Source organism: Athene cunicularia (genome assembly GCF_003259725.1).
Source record: "Athene cunicularia isolate RWA chromosome 10 unlocalized genomic scaffold, athCun1 chr10_part1, whole genome shotgun sequence".
NCBI lineage: Eukaryota > Metazoa > Chordata > Aves > Strigiformes > Strigidae > Athene > Athene cunicularia.
In genome coordinates this window covers 10207289-10225728 of record NW_020799112.1, presented here as the reverse complement: position 1 = coordinate 10225728, position 18440 = coordinate 10207289, and the positions used below count along the sequence as shown (strand labels likewise).

The 18440-nt window shown below is 41.4% G+C and overlaps 2 protein-coding genes and 1 non-coding gene across 4 annotated transcripts in view; 1 reads left to right on the top strand and 2 right to left on the bottom strand.

Moving 5' to 3' along the window:
* Positions 1 to 551, bottom strand: part of DENND4A (DENN domain containing 4A) — a 56333-nt gene extending 55782 nt beyond the window's left edge. The window contains exon 1 of one of the 2 annotated variants that reach the window (XM_026855594.1): positions 214 to 551. The gene's annotated coding sequence lies outside the window, so the exon portion shown is untranslated. The remainder of the gene's footprint in view (positions 1 to 213) is intronic. The other variant, XM_026855596.1, reaches the window with a different exon arrangement.
* The window catches only part of RAB11A (RAB11A, member RAS oncogene family), a 37751-nt gene that overhangs the window by 424 nt on the left and 18887 nt on the right, over positions 1 to 18440 (top strand). The gene's annotated exons all lie outside the window — the stretch shown is intronic.
* On the bottom strand, positions 18345 to 18416 carry TRNAQ-CUG. Its single transcript has one exon. It is a non-coding gene; the product is annotated as a tRNA-Gln (tRNA).

Below are 18440 nucleotides of genomic sequence, written 5' to 3'. Positions count from 1 at the left end.
GCCTGCTCCCCCCTCGGCGCGGCGCTGGGCCGTGAGGCGGGGAGCGGGACGCCCTCCGTGAAAGCCCCTCGGCACAGCCCGAGATACCGCGCGCAGACCGCAGCTCCGACCCTGTTCACCCACTCCCCCCTGCAGCATCTCCCGCCCACCGGCAGCACCTTTAATTTAAACAGAAATTAATCTCCGGCCCAAATACGCCAGTTTTTCGCTCACCTGCGGCGCCCGTCGGCAGGACCCGGAGGAGGTGCCGGCTGTCTGGAAAACAAGGGAAGAGAAAACGGGGGATTTTCTGCAGGCTTGATGTAACCCGCACCGGGTTGTTGCATCAAAGACTAGAAAAGAACCCCGAGACAAAAATAATCTTTTAAGAGCGTGCGGCTAAGATTAGTGCGGCGTGTCAAGATGTTGCTGAGCACAACAAAATGAGTCCTCCTGCTTGCACCGACACACAGAAATACTACTTTTTTGGCTCCTTGTGTACTGCAACCCTGGGTTTCAAAATTTTATGCCAGTGTGCTATTTTTGAAGTGATGTTTAGAGATAGGCTCCAACCATACAATTTTGGCTTTGAATTCAAGCTTCCCTCAGTTCTGGACGTTTGGCTCGAGGGTTTAGATGTGGCTCGTTACAAAGACAGAAAATTGGCATGAAGTTCTGAATTTGAACTGTAAATGTTTAGTAAGTTCAAACCTCCTATATTGGTTGACCTCATGCCTCTGAAAAATCTGATCAAATAGGAGAATATAAAAGCAAAAAATACTAAATAAGACTTTTTTCCCCCACATGCTTTTATTAATATGACAGTTTATAGGAGAAATACTGCTCCTACCCCCCATGTAGGAAACGGAGTGCCTGACACAAGCCAGTCTCTACCCAGGCAGAAGCACCCATGTGCAAGCCTGCACATGCAGACACAGCTTTGTGCTGCCAGGTTTGATATTTGTGAGCTTAGTCTGTCTCTTATTTTTTTTCTCAACGGACAGCAAACTGAGTAAAGAATGTGTCAAACCCCTATCCCAGGCAGGGACTCCGAGAACAACATAGCTCATTCCTAGTATTTCTATATAAAATGCATTTGTAGCCACATCCATAAAGTCGTCTCTCAACAATATGCAGTGGGGTGAGAGATCAAGAACCCAGAACCTCATTATTTTTTTGCAGCAAGCTGGTCTGCATTCTGCAGTGAGCCTTTAAATTATGTAGTGTGCTTGTAGAATTTTTTCTAAATCATCTGACAATTTTTGGTATACTTTAATCCTGGAAATGTTTTTCAAATAAATAGCAATAATTAAGTCCATCTTCTGGCTTGTGTTAGTAATTTTTGATATTCAGACTGTGCTCTCTGACCTTGCTCATTTTTCATGTAGGCATAATTTTTAGGCTTCCGCGTTAACATCCAAGATTAATGGGTCTGTTCCTACTTCTAAGAGTATTGTTTCAGCTGCATGTATACTAAGGCAAAATCACTGCATTGTTGTATGACTTGTTCACCTCTCAGAGTTTAGGTTCATAACCATTAACATACTCTCGACTATTTCTAAGGGAAACTTAAATTTTACAGAAATGTAATTCTTAAACATTCTGTGTCAGTCTTCATACTTTTCGGCTCATGTCATAGGTAAAACTTGGTGTAGACATCTTTGATTTGCTGTTAGTTTATAGCCCGACCTGTTTGTTTCCCTCCACCTTTTCTGTCCTTCTAGGACTTATCTGCATTTAATTACATATTGTGTCAATGTCAACAAATTGCAGTCAGGGACATGGATCTCACCATGCAAAGCCTGATAAAAAAACCACTAAACAGTTTCTGCCCAATCCTACCATCACAGCTAACACAGTGCTTATCTCTGTCCTGTCTTTCCTGTTCTTACATCTCCCCCTCCTTCCCATCCTATTCCATCAAGCCTCTTCTGCTTTCTCTCCCTGACCTACCTGCTGCTCACTCTCTCTTGGCTGTGGCACACTTTCTTCCCCACCAGCACGTTTAATTGCAATGTTCCATTTCATTATTAGCTTGTCACCACCTTTATCAAGTTACCATTCCTAACTTACATCTAGCCGCAAAGCTTTCCTGCATAGCTTGTCATCCATTTTCCACATTAAGGCTTGTCTAAAGCTACGTGTGAAAGGGTCTGTGAAAAATGACTATGGTGCTGTATTTATTTCTGAATAAAGAGCAGCATTGGTGAATAGTGTTACTGTACAGGCAGAGACAGATCTGCTGTGTGCCCAGCTCCTGCAGGCTCATTGCGCAGAGACGTGTCTATGTGTCAGTCAAACAAAGCCTTTCCCTTTGTGGGGACTTCAGGGATCTCTAGGCAGTGGTCTCTGCACGCATGTGGAGACCGACCCCAAGATCATTAAGTCAACAGAAGTCTTCCTATTAATTCCAGTTAGTGTTGGATCAGATTCTTGTTGTGCATAGTAAATTAATTAAACAAGTTAGCAACTGCATGTACTGCAGGTGGGCAGGCATCAAGCATGCTTAATGTGATATTCTGCTGCCTCTCAAGTGCAGGGTGGAGCACTGTCAGCCAGATTTAGCCTCCTCAGGAGAGCACCCAGGGAGACGTTCAGGGTTTCTATGGACTGACAACCACAGAACCATTTTTTTGCCATGTTGCAGCCCCAAATTTCTAGCTTGTGGCACTGAAGTAATTTTCAAAGTATGGTTTAGCTTATTTTAAGTGCATTTTACACACGGGTAAACTCAGGCAAGGCAAAGGACAAGTGGCAGATGGTCAGTGACAGAGCCAGGAATGGAATGGAGAAGCCTGTCCCAGGACATGGTTTTAACAGACTTTGTCCCAGGATTGTGAGATTTGACTAATAACTCATAAGGCTTCAGCAGTGCTAAAAAAAAAAAAAAAAAAAAAAAAAGCAGTTATTACTATTCACAGTAGTTCAATTTGGGGCTTGATCTGTTCACTTTCTTAGCAGTTTTATTCCTTTTGAACTCTGTTGGCTGTGCTATGTGCGCTGCTCATTTATGTCTACAGGAGGGAAGAATGAGGCTCCAAAAGAACCCAACAGAACATCTTTCAGAGACATGACCTATCTGTAACCTTGGTAAAAATAACTGTAAAAATAATGATAATGGATAATTATAAACCATGTAACTGGCAAAACAACACTCTGCATTTCAGTGGATGAATTGCCTTACCCTGTCCAGTAACCCACTTTACGGTGCTGTAATGGATCTACATCCGGAAGGTTATGCGATGAAATGGAGCCTTTGGCAAGCTGGAATCATGCTGAAAATGTTGAAACATCTTCATGGGGTTTTTGATATATGCATATTTGAAAATCTGGAACTTATCCCTTTTGACATAAAGAGACTGTCTCTGCTTGGAAAGCTTCTAGGACAGATTATGAAATAATAAAGTATTTAAATATTATGAGGCAGCAGTTCAACAGTGCAGTTACCCCTCCTCTTACTGCTGCAAGTATAGTATTTCTGAAAAGCTTTTTGCACTCCAGGGAAACTACTGATTATAAATTATAAAAGAGGCAATAAAAAAAAAAAAAAAAAAAAAAAAAGAAAAGGAGGTTTCAGACCCTTCTGTAGATAAGCAACTTACTGAAGCAGCTAAAAATACGGGGAGATGAAGCGAGCACAGGTCCTGATCCAAAGGCCACTCAACTCAGGAGCAGCACTTCAGGGGGGTTCATTAGGTGTGTCATGTATGTCATGAATTACAATTCACAAAATGCAGATAAAGAATGTTATTGTATATGAGTAAGGATAAAGTCTAATTGCAGAGTGTAGGCATTCCACTTGGATAAAATGAGCAGATTTTTCTCCAGCAGGTAGTCTTTCTCAGCAAGGATTTATTGCCAATGTTTACGTGAGAGTTTGTAGTCCCAAAAGCACAGAAATGCTGGGAAACAAAAAGGAAAGAAAATGTATGCAAAGAGGAGACCCAAATGTTTCCAAGTCATTTCTATAAATAAAAATCTGATGCAAACTCATCATTTCACTTTTCAGTGCTGATTTGCTTCCTCAGGATTTCAGAGTGTGCGTCTGAGAATTTAGACTGTGCATCATAAAGTTTCCCTCAACAAATGCTAAAACTATTCACAAGGCATTGGAGCAACTATCAAATATCAAATGATAACAGACCCAGTGGATGGCAGTTGGTATTAATCGGTGAGAAAACAGTTAACACTGTGCTTTGCTGTGTTGCTGCGGGTAGGGGTATCAAGCAAGTGATGCCATACCTCTTCTTCTGTTGTTAGCGGGCAAATAAATGTGTACAGCTGGAGCATATTTCTGGAATGGCTCTTCCTGTAGAGACTTGAAGCTCCGAAATAAATATTTGCAGCAGATTTTTTGAGAATGGGAAAGCAGAAGAGTTGCTTGAGGATGATCCAAGTCCTAATGCATCTACCAAAAACAACCTGTTGCTTGTTCAGTGCTAACCCGTCTTAAGTATTGCTCTCATCAGTAAGGCAAGATAACAAAAGCTTCTCTTTGTGGAGTAATATCAGGAAGGAAATTATGCATGCAGATTCACCAGCAAAAATAGCAGTCTCAGGCTGTAAGTGTACACACTGATACCGCTGTTTTGTTGCTATTTTCAGCAGCCTTTGTACCCCCAGGGGTGAGAGTAAGGACCTCACTGCTATCGCTGCTGTTCATGCATCAGCCTTAAAGGTTCGATTTGGACTCAGGCTCTCCGGCCCATCTGGAGGTGATTTCTGCAAATAGCAGTCTTTTCTCTGAATCAGTCCAATTCATCATCCAGAGTCACACCATGTGATACTGTGGTGCTGTGGGTATTTTCTCTCACATTAGATATAAACTACTTTCCTTCACTAGAGATCTCAGTACCTTATTATTTATCTTCAGTGCCTAGGCCAAGTAATTGTATTCCCTGTATCTAAATGTTCCCCACAGTTTTGTCTAAGTTATTTATTTTAGGCTCAAAACTCTTGTGTAGTCCTGCTGTTTAAAGTTTTTGTATTTTGTTGTAGAGATCACTTATATCATGATGGGTTAAGTGAAGTATATCTATCAGTTAACCACTTCTCAGGAGTACTATTAGGCTTAATTAATGTTTGTAGAGCACTATTGAGATTCTCAAGAGAAGCAACTATAGAAGTGCAAAGGATTATAATTAATTTAAAACTATGTCATTTTTGAGGAAATGGCTAACAAGACAAGCTGAGATTCTCCAAGTAAAACTAATTTCTTTGATTCTTAGACAAAACCACTCTGAAATATGGCTTTCCATTTACTGCTGCCACTGTATGATGCATTTTGTTTTTTATTGTCCTTCAATATCCTTTGGTCTATCCAGGCACATAACACAGCTTGCGTTAGTTCAGGAAACACTGTCCAACATATGTAAATCAGATTAAAATAAAACAAACCACCAAAAAAACTAATAAACTCAGAGACAAATGACATCACCATTTGCCTTTAATATATTAAGTATTTGAACCATAAAGCCTGTAATTAATATTATGGAATAATTTCCATCTTTATTTATAAGGCATCTCATTTACTTAAACAGTCATTATCTGGAAATAAACCCAGATCATTAAAATTCAGAAAACTGACAAGCCAGATTGAGATAAATCAAGATGTACCAGAGATTTGCTCGACTCCCTGTTTGAAACTGTTCCGAGAGAAAAATCTCTGCTCTTGAACAAGCTTAAACAGGACAGCACTTTGGAAATACAAGCGGTGCTTCATCCCCATGACATCACTGAACAGAACAGTTATTTTGTATGGTGAGAAAACATTGGGTCACTCTTCTTACTAACTGCCATGGAGGGTTTCCAAGAAATTGCATCTGACACATCTGCACTGAAAATCTGACCCAGATTATAGCTGATGTTCTCATAGCACTTTTCTGCTTTTCCAAAACTCTACAGCATTTCAAATACTTTTCAGAATAATACTTCTTTATCTGAAAATGCTTTCAGTATTTACAGTAATTTCAAAATTTTGCATCTAGTCAGAAAACACATTATGCAGAAAAGAAAAAGAAGAAGGAAATGGCACTTCCACCTTTCCATTTGCAAGCTAGATTTGTCACTCCTTGACTATTAGCTAGAGAGTCACTCCTACTTAAAAATATGTCCTTGTTGACTAAAAGAATGCATCTCAGGCCCTGCTGTCAGTGCTTTTGCCATTCAAGATCCAGAGTGTTTATTATTAGAATTTTTTCTAGGTAGAAACAAAACAACCAATTTAAAAAAAGCTATAGCTACAGAACATACACAAAAAAATTATTGCAATTGCCCTGTTAAGTCAGACCCGTGTCTATCCTTCTTCAGTGTAAGATACTTCTTTGAAGTGTAAGTGTAAGACCACCAGAGTAAGATGATACACCACAATCTACCCTGTTTGGATGATTTTCTTACTAATTCCTAGAGAAAGGAGGTTGTCTCAAGTACTGAGTCATGGGGATTTCATCTCATTATAGATATTTTTAGTATTTGTTATTGTATCTTGGGTACTTTTAAAATCTGTATCACTGCCCAACTCCTCTCCTAATTATCTGAAATTCTTTTCTTCTGTAACTGCTTTGGAATGTTCCCTCATATTATTACAAATACTGGCCTTATTATATCAGGTCCTAATTATACTCATCTATCGATTTGGTTAGGTAAGAGTGTCCTTGTTTAAAATGTGAGGAACTGCTGAGAAACAGAGGCAAAACAAAGTAACAACACTAAATCTCACTGGTGAGTCACCATGGATATAGGTCAGACCAAGCTTCTGCCCTTTTCTGAGCTCTCTGAGGGTTTGGTCCAGCTTACCTGAAGGAGCCCCTAACCTCAACGGACCCCTTGTGCAGTCAGAACTCAAACTTACGTTTGTATTCCTTTGCCATAGTAACACTGCCACCTACCATAGCAGTTTAAAGGAGATGAACACTTAGCAACTGGAGCTACACAACCTGGAGCTGACAATGGAGATGACAGTGAACACAAACCAAAGCACCTTGAGATAAAATACAGAACCTATTTGTTTAACCCAGGCTGCTCTAAATAATGGTATGGATCCACTCAATCTCATCCACTTAAGTCTCAAAATCGATGTGCTAACAGCAGAAGAGAGACTGATATATTTGATCTGATTCATACCTGGGGGAGGCACTCTGCTTCAACAGTAAGGAGCTCTATATAATGAAGTAGGCCGAGAGAACTGTGGATTAATTAAACTGCCTGATCACCTCCTTGAAAAAAGTAGGACCAAATGTTGATGAAATGCAAGTAATTCACGCAACCAAGTTTGAATTTGACTCATGACAGTACAAAACCATCTTAATATACAGCGATTTTTTAAAATCACAGTCTGACTCAATACAAAAAAGAATACTTCCAGTATAAATAATGAAATTGGAGGAAATGTTCTTGGCAAGTCAATTTGTTCCATGCTGCTGATGGTTCCTGTTAGTGACAAGGATTTTTTTCAAGAAGGAAACAATGGAAAACAGATGCAAAAGCATTTACCAGAAGGCCAGGCAATGGCAGCTTTTCCAAAATGTCAAGTGTGCAGAGTAGAGTCAATTTAAAAGAGAATTAATTATTTAAACTGAATTAATTTGACTACAATGAAGCCCTGTTAAGCCATCTCATCCATCCTGCTTCCTACTGGGCTGCTCCTTACAGTCTAAGTCTAAATGCTGAGCTTTACTTTCAAATACTTCAACTGAAAAATCCCTTATCCAGTCATAGTACCAATGTGTTGCTTTTGTAATATATTTACTACATCCCTTCCAGGAATTCACCCAAAGGATTGTGTTTTCCTCCTCCACATTCCCAACTCATACAAGTTTAATCCCTGGGTCCACTTTCTTCGCCTCATGCTGTTTCACCTTCATACTTCTTGTGGTGTTTTTCCAGATGCTTCAGGCAATTTCCATCACTGCATTCACCAAATGCATCTTTGCCTGCAAATCTGTCCTTTGCATAGAGCTCCCGATATCTTCATTTTCAACAACTTTTCTCTTTTGCTTCATGCATTGCCTTGTCATTGCTTGCCTTTGGGCAAAGGAAGTGACTGAAATTTAGGTTTACAGCTTCTATATGGAAGATCATTTTCTCAAAAGCATATCCATACCTACTTGCCCTGGAACCAGTCATCCCAAAGGGCTTAATTTCCTTCAAGGGCATGGGGCTTAATGTTGTAATACAACAGATTGCCACCTGTAGAAGGACTACTCAAGGAAGCACTGTGCCCACTATTTGCATTTTTCAGGTCAACACAGATATGCAATGTGATCAACATTTTAGAATTAGCAATAATGGCTACCTGGTGCTCTTTTTCCTTGATAGAGTTACATGAAATGTGAACACCAGCAGAGCCACTCTTGCTCTGAAACCTTTTGTTTCCCATGGTTATAACCATGTCTACCAGTGACAGGCCAAAGCTGTCGCTTTTGGTTTCCAATTTCAACACAGTCAGAGAAACCATCCCAAACCCATCCTTTTCTGTTACTCTTGAAGCAAAAACATCTGTCCTAGGATTTATATAAATTCCTTTATTACTTCTATTTCATGGAGGAAAAAGATCTCCTGTCTATTAGGTAATAAACTTAATTGCCCTGGGTCTTGCCTGTACTGGGAATGTATATCAATTTAAATGCATCAGTCTTATTAAACAAGCTCAAAGCCCTAAAATAGATTGAACACTGTTTTAACGCTTGCATATAGTCATTAATCTTAAAGTTATAATTTACAGGAGCTCATAATGAATACAAACAGAAATTAAAACTGCTGAGGTGCAACAACAAAATATTTAGTGTAACTGCTTTTTAAAGTGACAGTTAAGAACCCTCTTCTGTGGTGTATTCAAGGCCTTGGAGGAATATAGTTGGTTGGGATATACCACTTCTTGTTTCAGTGTACTAGAAACAACATATAAAATGTGAGCACACTGAGGCCAAACCAACATCTTCTCTCTGCCCACTATACAAAGGGATGTGAACTGAAGTCAGTGAAGAATTTCACCATAGAAATGTAATCCAGCAGATGCTAATTTAGGGGTTTTTTGAACCTAAAGCCTGCAACTAACATCAAGCACAGCATATATCTGTTGTTCAGTTTCTGTAACATAAATGCATTGCATCGACTCCTCTCTGACAACAGTCCCAATAGAAAGGGCAGGTCAAACTGGAAGGGGTCCTATGGAAGGTCCAGTTAGTGACAATTCATTAATGGTATTTAAATTAAACATTATAGAGCCACAGTAATGCTGCATTTCTTAAACTACTTTGTACACTGTCATTTTCTTGTCATACAAGGGGAATGACTAATGCACATATGGAAAAATTTGAGGGAGTTCTTAGAAACCATAATGTTTTGCTTGATCATTCATAACCAAATACGTAAAGAACTATTCACTGTATCGCTATTGCGCAGCTTGTATTAGATCTCCATAGTTACACTTGGCATAACAAGTATAAAAACCAAGTGTCTTTGCAGGGCTGATAAGCAGACAGGAAGCAAGCGAACATCTGCTACAGCTTTAGATGGTTTTGCCTTCAGCGGCAGCCGAGAAACTTCAGGCTCTGCATTCCATGGACTGCTTGCTTGGCCTTTGACACTAGCAGCTGTTGAACAGGAGATGTAAAAATGTTATACCTACAGAAAAGGAGGTGCGTTATTTTCCAAATAAATATTGGGATATTTAATGGGATTTTTTTCTTTCCCTTTTCTGATGACTAGAAACCTGGATAGCAGTCACTGCAGATGGGAGTTATCTCCTGAAGGTCAACCACTTCCCATTTTACTAATATTTTTTTCTAATGTTCTGTTTTCCTTTCCAAAACTGTTTTGCTTTGTTTTGTTTTGTTCTCTTTTAAACACCAAAAACAATTGCACCATATACTGAATAGTAATTATAATCATCATAATCTCTGTAAGGAAACCATGTGCTTCCCTGAATTGGGGCTGAGGCTTCCAGTCCAGGCAATCTGTCTTCTTGTAGAAAACAACATTTCTATAGCATGGACAGCCAAGGAACAGAGTTATACAAAATAAATACCAAACCATTTAGAGCAAACTATTTTTATTTGTTTAAAGAAAGAGCTGTTGAACAGGATGCTTTAAAAAAGAGCTCAGCCATGCAGTGCAGATTCTCTGCTTGTGTATGTAGAGAAAATCTCTGCTCCAGATAGTTCAGCAGTTCTCCACCTACATAGTATTTTTATTTGCATCGAAAACTACTAACAGAGAACTGCCAGCAGCATATTTCTTAGAGTATTGAGGCCCATGTACTGTAAATGCATCTTTAGGTACTTCCTCTGAGATTGTAAGTTTGCCTAGGAAATTACAACAGTTGTGATGAAATCGGATTTAGCCATATATGGTAGATCCTTTGGATCTGACACAACGAAATGAAAATGCGTTTCAGGGTAGCAATGAGAAAGATGAAGAGACTACTCCAGAGTTATGTAAGTGTAACTGAGAAAAGAATTTTGCCCAGAAATTCTATGTTCTGTGCTTTGAAGTCGTATGCAGTTTTTTATACATTCTATTCTTGAACTGCAGATGGATGCTGCTTTGCCAGAAAAGAAATGAAATACAAAGATGACTTCAAACATTTGCAGGAGCCATGCTGACACTCAAAATAAAGAAACATCAAGTAACTTTCCTAGTGAGATCATAAAAGCAGAGACACGCTGATCAAAGCAAGAAAATGCAAGACTCTTACTCCATCCCTAATACAAGATGCTTTCTCTTTTTGGGACCAGGAATTTACCTGGCACAGAGATGTTCTGATAGTCTAAAAACATTGTGTATGAGGTGGATACTTTGCCAGTATTTAGTTAGTTAAATGTGGGAATATCCACAAAGCAGTAGATTTTAACCCTTGAGACTGGCAAATGACTGACAGGTTATTATTGTTTAATAACAACAACAATAATGATAACAACAGCAATAATAATAGTGGTGCCAGTAACATTCATTCTGGCAGAGCCCTACCATAATCCTGAATACTCTCCACAAACACAGAACAGCAGATTGCATTTGCTCTGAACAGTGTACTCTCAAACAGGTAAGAACAAGATGAAAAATACTGAATGAATTTTCAGTAGTGGCAAATATCTTAATAATTCTGTGATTTTGGAGGGGCTGGGTTGTATTAAGCCAGAAGGGGTAGCTGGGCACAAAAACAGACTATATAAAGCAGGAAAGGCTACATTATTTGCATGATGATAATGCTATTATTGTCTTCTGGATTTCACAGGGAACTGAATTTTTAAAACTGTATTTATATTAGAATAATTAAATATCTGTCTTGAACTGTGTGCACACTGCATCTAACCAGCTTGGAAACAGGCCAAAACCTGAAGCAATCTTTAGAAGAATTGCAGAATCAATACATCAATTCCCATTAATTCAGTGTCAGAGGAAACAAATGTGTACCTGTCTGAAGTGTGTGCATTCCCTGCAGAGATGTACTAAAATAGGCATCTCCTGTCTGCCTTCCCTCCCTGTGACCTCCAAATATCAAAAAACAGGGTCAGAATGGGGGAAACCTGGTCTGGCTCCAAAATCTAAACAAGCCAGTTTTAGTAACACAGTATTCTGGCCAAGTTATACACAAACTCTTGGCCAAATCCAAACCATTCCAAACTCTACGCCATTCACTGCACCAAACTCCTTGTTGCTCCAGTCTCTCCAAAATACATCTCCACTCCAGGACTGAGAACATTTAGGGAAGCTGAGATGGACCTCATTTCAGTCTTCTAAGGCATAAACTGTAATTCTGCACAGAAGTGAGACAATATTAATGACTAATCATAATCGAGAGTGCATTTTAAACCAGCGAGAATTCTTGACCAATCCAAGCTCCATAAAATAAGCTGTGCTCCAAACATCTTGCACATCTTGCTCACTGCACAGCTGGCTACCGAGAAAAATCTTGTCCCAGAACATTTGCTCAAGCACAGGAAATGTGTTTGTAGCATCCCAAAGGTGTGCGTACTCACAGAACTGAGAGTGCAACCTGTCTGGCAACAGCTTTCCAGACAAAGGAGCAGGCAAGAGGCAATGGGTGATGAGATTAGCCCTCATGGAAGGAGACTCCTGCTTGGAATATCAACACATCTTTTCAGTCTCTCTCATTGTGACTGTTTATGCTTTTATCAAATTTTCAGTTTGCTTCTTCAGCTACGGGACCAGATGGCTCCCATGCATAATGCACTGAATCATGGCAAGGCTTGAGGTATTTGTTATGTATAACAGCAAACACATGCGCTGGACCAGGTTAAACTCTTTCACAGTTAGCATATGGTACATACTGCATATGGATGGTACTACAGCAGGTATCTATATATACATACAGTCGGAAGATTGGAGTATCTTTTCTTCTTGCAGGTTGTCAGGAAAACGACTGTCATACCTTCAACACAAATCGCAAGAAATAGAGGCAGTGCAGTAACACATGGCACAGGACAGATGCTAGGCACTTCCCGTGATGCGCAGTGCCTGATGGCAAGGAATCCTGGTGGGCCAAGGACAGGAGGCTCTTGTTCCCCCTCTGATTTCCCCTTGCAGCTTGCCATTAAACTGGTGCTGATACCTTGCCTGGTGCCTATTTTCACAGCCAATAGCCATGGGCAGTATTTCTGACCAGAAGCACCTACTGAAAAAGGAGATAACCTCATTGTTTGAGAGCATCTTTGCCTCTGGCATGTTTTAAATAGAAAACAAACCTGATTTCCTCCTCACTTGCCTCACATAGATCTGGGTTAAATTCAAGTTGTGGCACCCCTGTGAAACTAGAGTGAATGGGAGGGGTGTTTGCAAATGCAACAATCACTGCTCTGTGGAGGGTGGGCTATAGGGTTTATACAGAATGGGAGTTGTGCTTCAGTGACAAGACCATTAAAACACCCTGTAGTTGTCCCTTAGTGATATATTGCAGATACTCATTTCTGAACACTGTAAGACACTGGAATAATGAAAGATACTTTTTAGGAGATGAGTGTTTCAGAGAATTGTAGACTGCCATACTGGGACTCAGTGCAAGAAACAGATCCCAAGGCGGTTGAGGAATGTCCCAAATAGCACAACTTGATACAGTGTGTGTGCTCTGGGCTGTGCAATGTAGGAGCAGCCAAGCAGCTGGCCCTTTCCGATGGCCACGCTCCGCCCCAACTATTTTCTGGGTTGAGAAAATTATCCTTTGGCTATTTTTCAGCCTGCTCTTCTTAGAATGCATTTGACATGCCCTCTGTGTTTGGAGTGACAGGACACCTCATGAGCGAGTGCTGTGCTGGCCTTTGCAGACAGGCACGAGCGCTGGCAAGCAGCAGGATGCCCGTCAGGGACTGGAACAGTGACCAGGAATGTCAAAACTGCAGCCTGTGCAGAGCGGCTCTGATGAAGGTTAACGCGTGTTGCCACCACCTTTGAGGTCAGCACTGGGCTCACTTCAGCAGTCCTATAAATAGATGCCCAAGGTTGACTGAGAAGAGGATTTGGCTCTGATGGATCTTGTTTAGCATTCCCAGGAGAGGAAGGCAGATTCTTTTCCTTTTTCTCTTCCAGCCTCTAACCTTGAGTTGGTCTCTGTGGGAAACATTAGTGGCATTTGCCAAAAGAGCTGCCACTGTGAGCCAGATGTCCTGCTGTGTCACACAAACCATACGTACATGTTTCTTCAACCCGCAACCCAGACCTAATTCCACTAAAGACTCAAACTAATTCCTCACTGGCGAAACACCTAAAAAAACCCTTGAGCTTAATTGCTTGAAAACAGTAGGACACCTAGTGGATTTGTAGGGAATATCTTTGGGATTATGAGCAGCATTTTGTCATTTTCTTGGCAAAACTAACTATGAACATATTTATAGAAGAATCATTGAAATATCGGGGTTTCTATTTAATAAATTAATCTTGTTATTGCTGTTACGGCTTCCAGTTTGCCTGAAGAAGTTATTGCACCCTATAAAAAAACCAATGAGTATTGTTTGAATTACTTAAAAAAAAATTATGAGGAACTGGATGGTTCCCAAGGTCTGGGAACAGGAGAAAGGGTACTCTGCCAGATCAAAGCCATCCCTGTTGTTCCATTTGACAGCTCTCTAATGATCTTAATGAGCAAAGTTTTATAGACTCAGCCTGGCTCCCCGGATAATTGTACAGCTTCACAACAAGCATCTCCACGCTGAGCACAGCCAGCCAGCTCTGTTGTTTTTTTCAGCAGGGAATGAATTGGCCACAGAAATCAAACTGCCTTCTTCATTCCCTAGGGCTGGTCTTTTGAATCCAAATTAGAAGATGATGGGATGTGTGATAATGCTTGCACTGCTGTCGTTGACGTTGTAGTTGTCTGGTAGTGACACCAACATCAAGCAGATTTTGACCCTAGATAGGAAATAAAACCCTGTGGCAGGGTGTAGTAAGAGGAAGAAGATTTTGAGCCATGTCTCAAATTATATCTTGGCCAGCAATTATCCTGAAACTGCCAGTATTATCTTGCTCATATGTCTCTGGAGGCAGCAGACACAGACAAGGAGATGTGCGTGGAGTCCAAAATGGATGCAGGAAACTGATGACTTCATTTTGACAGTCATCACAAGAAACACCAAGTCATCGAGTCTGTTGCATTCAATTCCCATTCCCAAAGCATACTGAAAACTTTCCTTCCTTTCTGCTTAGCTTAATATTGTCCTAGTGACAAAATGTCTCCAGAAGATGGTTAATTTTTCTACAGCCACTCCCTTCCCACTCTTTCTCCAGTGCTGCAGAGATCCCTAGAGAACAACAAAGCCAGGATGAGATTTGATTTTGCATCAGTCCCTATTCAGATCTGGGTCCTTTTTTGTTCCAACCCCAAGGTTAGGAAAGAAAAGACTGATAGGGAAAAGAATTTTGTTTGGGTCCATTTCTTCTTATATAGTCTTTTCATCTTAGAGCTGTAGAATTAGAAATGAATATAGCAGATGCTGGAATTCAAATGAGTAATCAACAGAAAAATTCCTATTAACTCCATGCATTTTCATTACTCCTACCTCTAGCATGGAATTACCTGAAAAATAGAACTCCTTGTACATCATAAGACCCTTTAATTTGGTCCAAGGTTTTTAAAAAGAGTTATTAATTTTATTTTTTTTTTCCAGTGGATGAATTTTATACTTGAAGGGTTTTTTTCTGACTGACATGTCAAACTGGGGGTAGAGAGTGGGAAGAGTATGCTTTTCTCTAATTTAGCAGCTGGATTGGAAAACTTGAATTATCTGAATAATTGCAATGATTCATGTATTGTCAGAAAATTGCAAAGTATTGATTTGGTTTCCCCCTTAGGAAATATTTCAGCTCTGATAAAACAGAGTGGGTTCTGGCGCTTTGCTTTTGTCCTTCCTGCATTCTGCCCCGAGGAAGCCAGTGGCTCCTTTTCATCTGGGAAACAGGAATTTGGGTCAACAGCTATTCAAGGACAATTTTGAATTATTGTGATTTCCAATTCCGAATCCTTCCCTGAGCTTTGCAAAGTGATGGGCTTTGCAAAGTGTGAACGGGGATTTCAGAACCAAAAAAGCTGGGACCAGCAGCAAATACTGGCCATCCCTGTTTCACATTCTTCTGTATCCATGTCAAATACCACTGGTGTGTTCTGCGGAGACCTTGACCTTGTTGTGGGAATGCTACAGCCATCAAAGATGGTGGCATTTTTTAGGCCAGGATTTCTCTTGGGTCCTCAGGAGTCAGTGTCAGGAAGAAAGTGGGAAAATAAAGTGAGAATCAGGTGCAGGGAGAGCATGATGCAGAGAGCCTGGGGCTGAGCAGCTCAGAGATGATAGCTCTAACACACAGCTGCACGTTAATGGTGCTGCTGAGGCAAAAGCTGGGGCCTTTTTGGCAGCTGCTGTATGAATTTCCAGAACAGAACCATAAATACATAGTTATGAGTGTGACCTCTGCTTCTTTTCTTCGCTAAATTGAACATCCAAGGGCCAGCTGAGTATCATTCCTTGTCTCTGCTCCAGTTGCTTGGAACGTGCTGCCTCCGCAAATGGTTGTGTCTAAGTGCGAACTGAAGAATTACAAGAGAGCGCTAATTCAAGGTTCGCAATGAATTTAGTGTTCCCACAAGGATGACACTAATGGCAATTAATGCAGCAGAAATGCCAGTGCTGAATGACTGTTCTCACATTAAAAGCTGTCAGCTGAAGAGCACACAATCCTCTGTTATTTCAGGCCTGACCTCTGCTTTTTGGCCATGTTTCATACGCACGGGAGGTGTCCCAGCCCATCCCGTAACTACAGCAGCATGCTCCGGGAGGGGACACAGAAAGAGCAGAGCAGCCAAAAACAGTCTGTGCTGACAGCAACATTTCCCGAGGGTTTGTGTATTCTCATCTGGTGCTTGCCTGAACAGGAACAAAATTAACCCAGGTCTGAACAGAATGTAAGACTTTAATTTCTGGAGCTCCCTGCTAGTCCAATGCCATCTTCATGCCCTTCTCTCTGTTGAGTCTTGTGCAGATGCAAAGTTCTTTCTGCTGTTTCAGTTTTCACCATGAAGATTATAAACGATCAAATGCATTTAAACAGGCTTAGCTAGAAATAACCTCTGCTGCTGCTCATAAACATGGCAATCTGCAGAAATTTTCATGTTACATGCATGATTGGTAAAAATGCCTCTTCTCTGTAAATGTCTTAATTTCAACAAGTGATAGTAGTACAGCAATGCTTTTTAGCTCAGCCAGGAAAGACATTATCCTCACTTTGTGCCCGAAAGTCTTGCATAGGACAAGCCAGTTCCAGATGAGGAACATTTGCAATTTGGTGCAAGAGGAAGTAACACTTACGCATATGAAAAATGTAAATAAAGGGTGTTTCCAGGCTCACAAACAAAACACAAAACACAAAAAGGAGAACAGTTTTTGCAGGAGAATAACTAAAAATACTTCATCTGTGCTATTTTTATTTTTTTAGAACTAATAGCAGCTCTGAAGAATGAAACCAGGCCTGAGAAACATCAGGTGAAAATTAATAGGTTTTTAACAGCAAAGTTCAATGGAGAACTGCAAATAGGCTGTGAGATAGAAACCTTAACTACAGAGTTAAAACATGCCCCAGACACTACACATACAAGTATCCGTTATCAATTTTAATCCACTATTCAATGCACTAGGATTGAGAAGCATGGCAGGAGCAGGACAAGCATTTTTAGACTCAAGATTTTGGGTGTTCTAGGTTCATCTGGAGATAAAAAGGATGAATCCCAAGACATCGCAGATGTCTACAGACCTGGCTGCTACACTGAGTGCTTTCTGTTCCTGTGAGGTCTGGCGTTGCAATGCCCTTCCAGAACTAGCATGAGCCATTATTCCCACAGCACACGTGGAACAGGGCCTTGGGGATGCGAAGCTCCGAATGCTCAGTGGGTTTGCAAGAAGCAAGAGGTGCATGATCTGCCAGGGCACACCGGTGGCAGGACGTGGGGTGAGCCCAGACCCCTCCGACCTCTCCTGTGTGCTCCTGGAGAGCCTCCACCGGCAGCGCCATGCTCCTGCGGCGTGACACGTCGTGGTCACGCGTCATGTGTCTTTGTTATTAGTGCGTTGTTTTCTGTGCTCAGAAGCTCAGAGGCAGTGCGAACTATTTTATTTTTAAATGGCAGAGGATCACGTTATGGTTCGTTATCTTTCTAGCAGACAGTAACTGATGCACAGTGTTGCTGCTGGTGCCTGGGGGGTTACTTTCCATGCACAGGAACGGTAACACAGCCACCGACTGCAGAGATGGCGATCATACTGCTGCTGCTAATGACAAGCTGGTGGAAAAAGAGCAGTTTTAAGGGCTTTGGTTTAATCATCTGGACAGAAGTGCTATTTTTATCCTCTTCTATTTAGGTCTCAAGCCTGCACCAAGGAAAGCCGATGACAAAGCTGGTGTGTCCCATGGTGCAGGGTCAGACGAGGGGGACGACCTTTTGGGAAGGGGGCAGCGGGGTGGGCAGTGGCATGGTGGCAGGGAAGGGACCTGCACGCGCGGCCTCTTTGCACCTCACGAGGTGAAAGAGCTCCTTGGCACCTCTTGATCCATCGGCTTCGCATGCCCCTCTCGGCACACTTCACTGGATGGATCTGTGATTCCTGGGGGCCTCCCGCCAACTCACCCCAAACTCCAGGTGGTTGTGGGCAGCTCGGGGGGGGAGGCAGAAGGGGACCCACACCCGTGGCTGGGGAGAGGGCTGGTGGGCGCCAGCCAAGAGAAGAGGTTGAGGTGTGGCTGTCACACCGCTGTGTGTGAAGGAGCCCGGGGAGCGAGGAGAGTGTTTGGCTATAATTTGGGCAGAAGAGGTCGGAATAAAAAAAAAAAAAAAAAAAAAAAAAAAAAAGAGAAAAGAGCATAAAACACTCAGGTTCCACCGAGATTTGAACTCGGATCGCTGGATTCAGAGTCCAGAGTGCTAACCATTACACCATGGAACCGCTCTGCCAACACCCCTCCCCGCC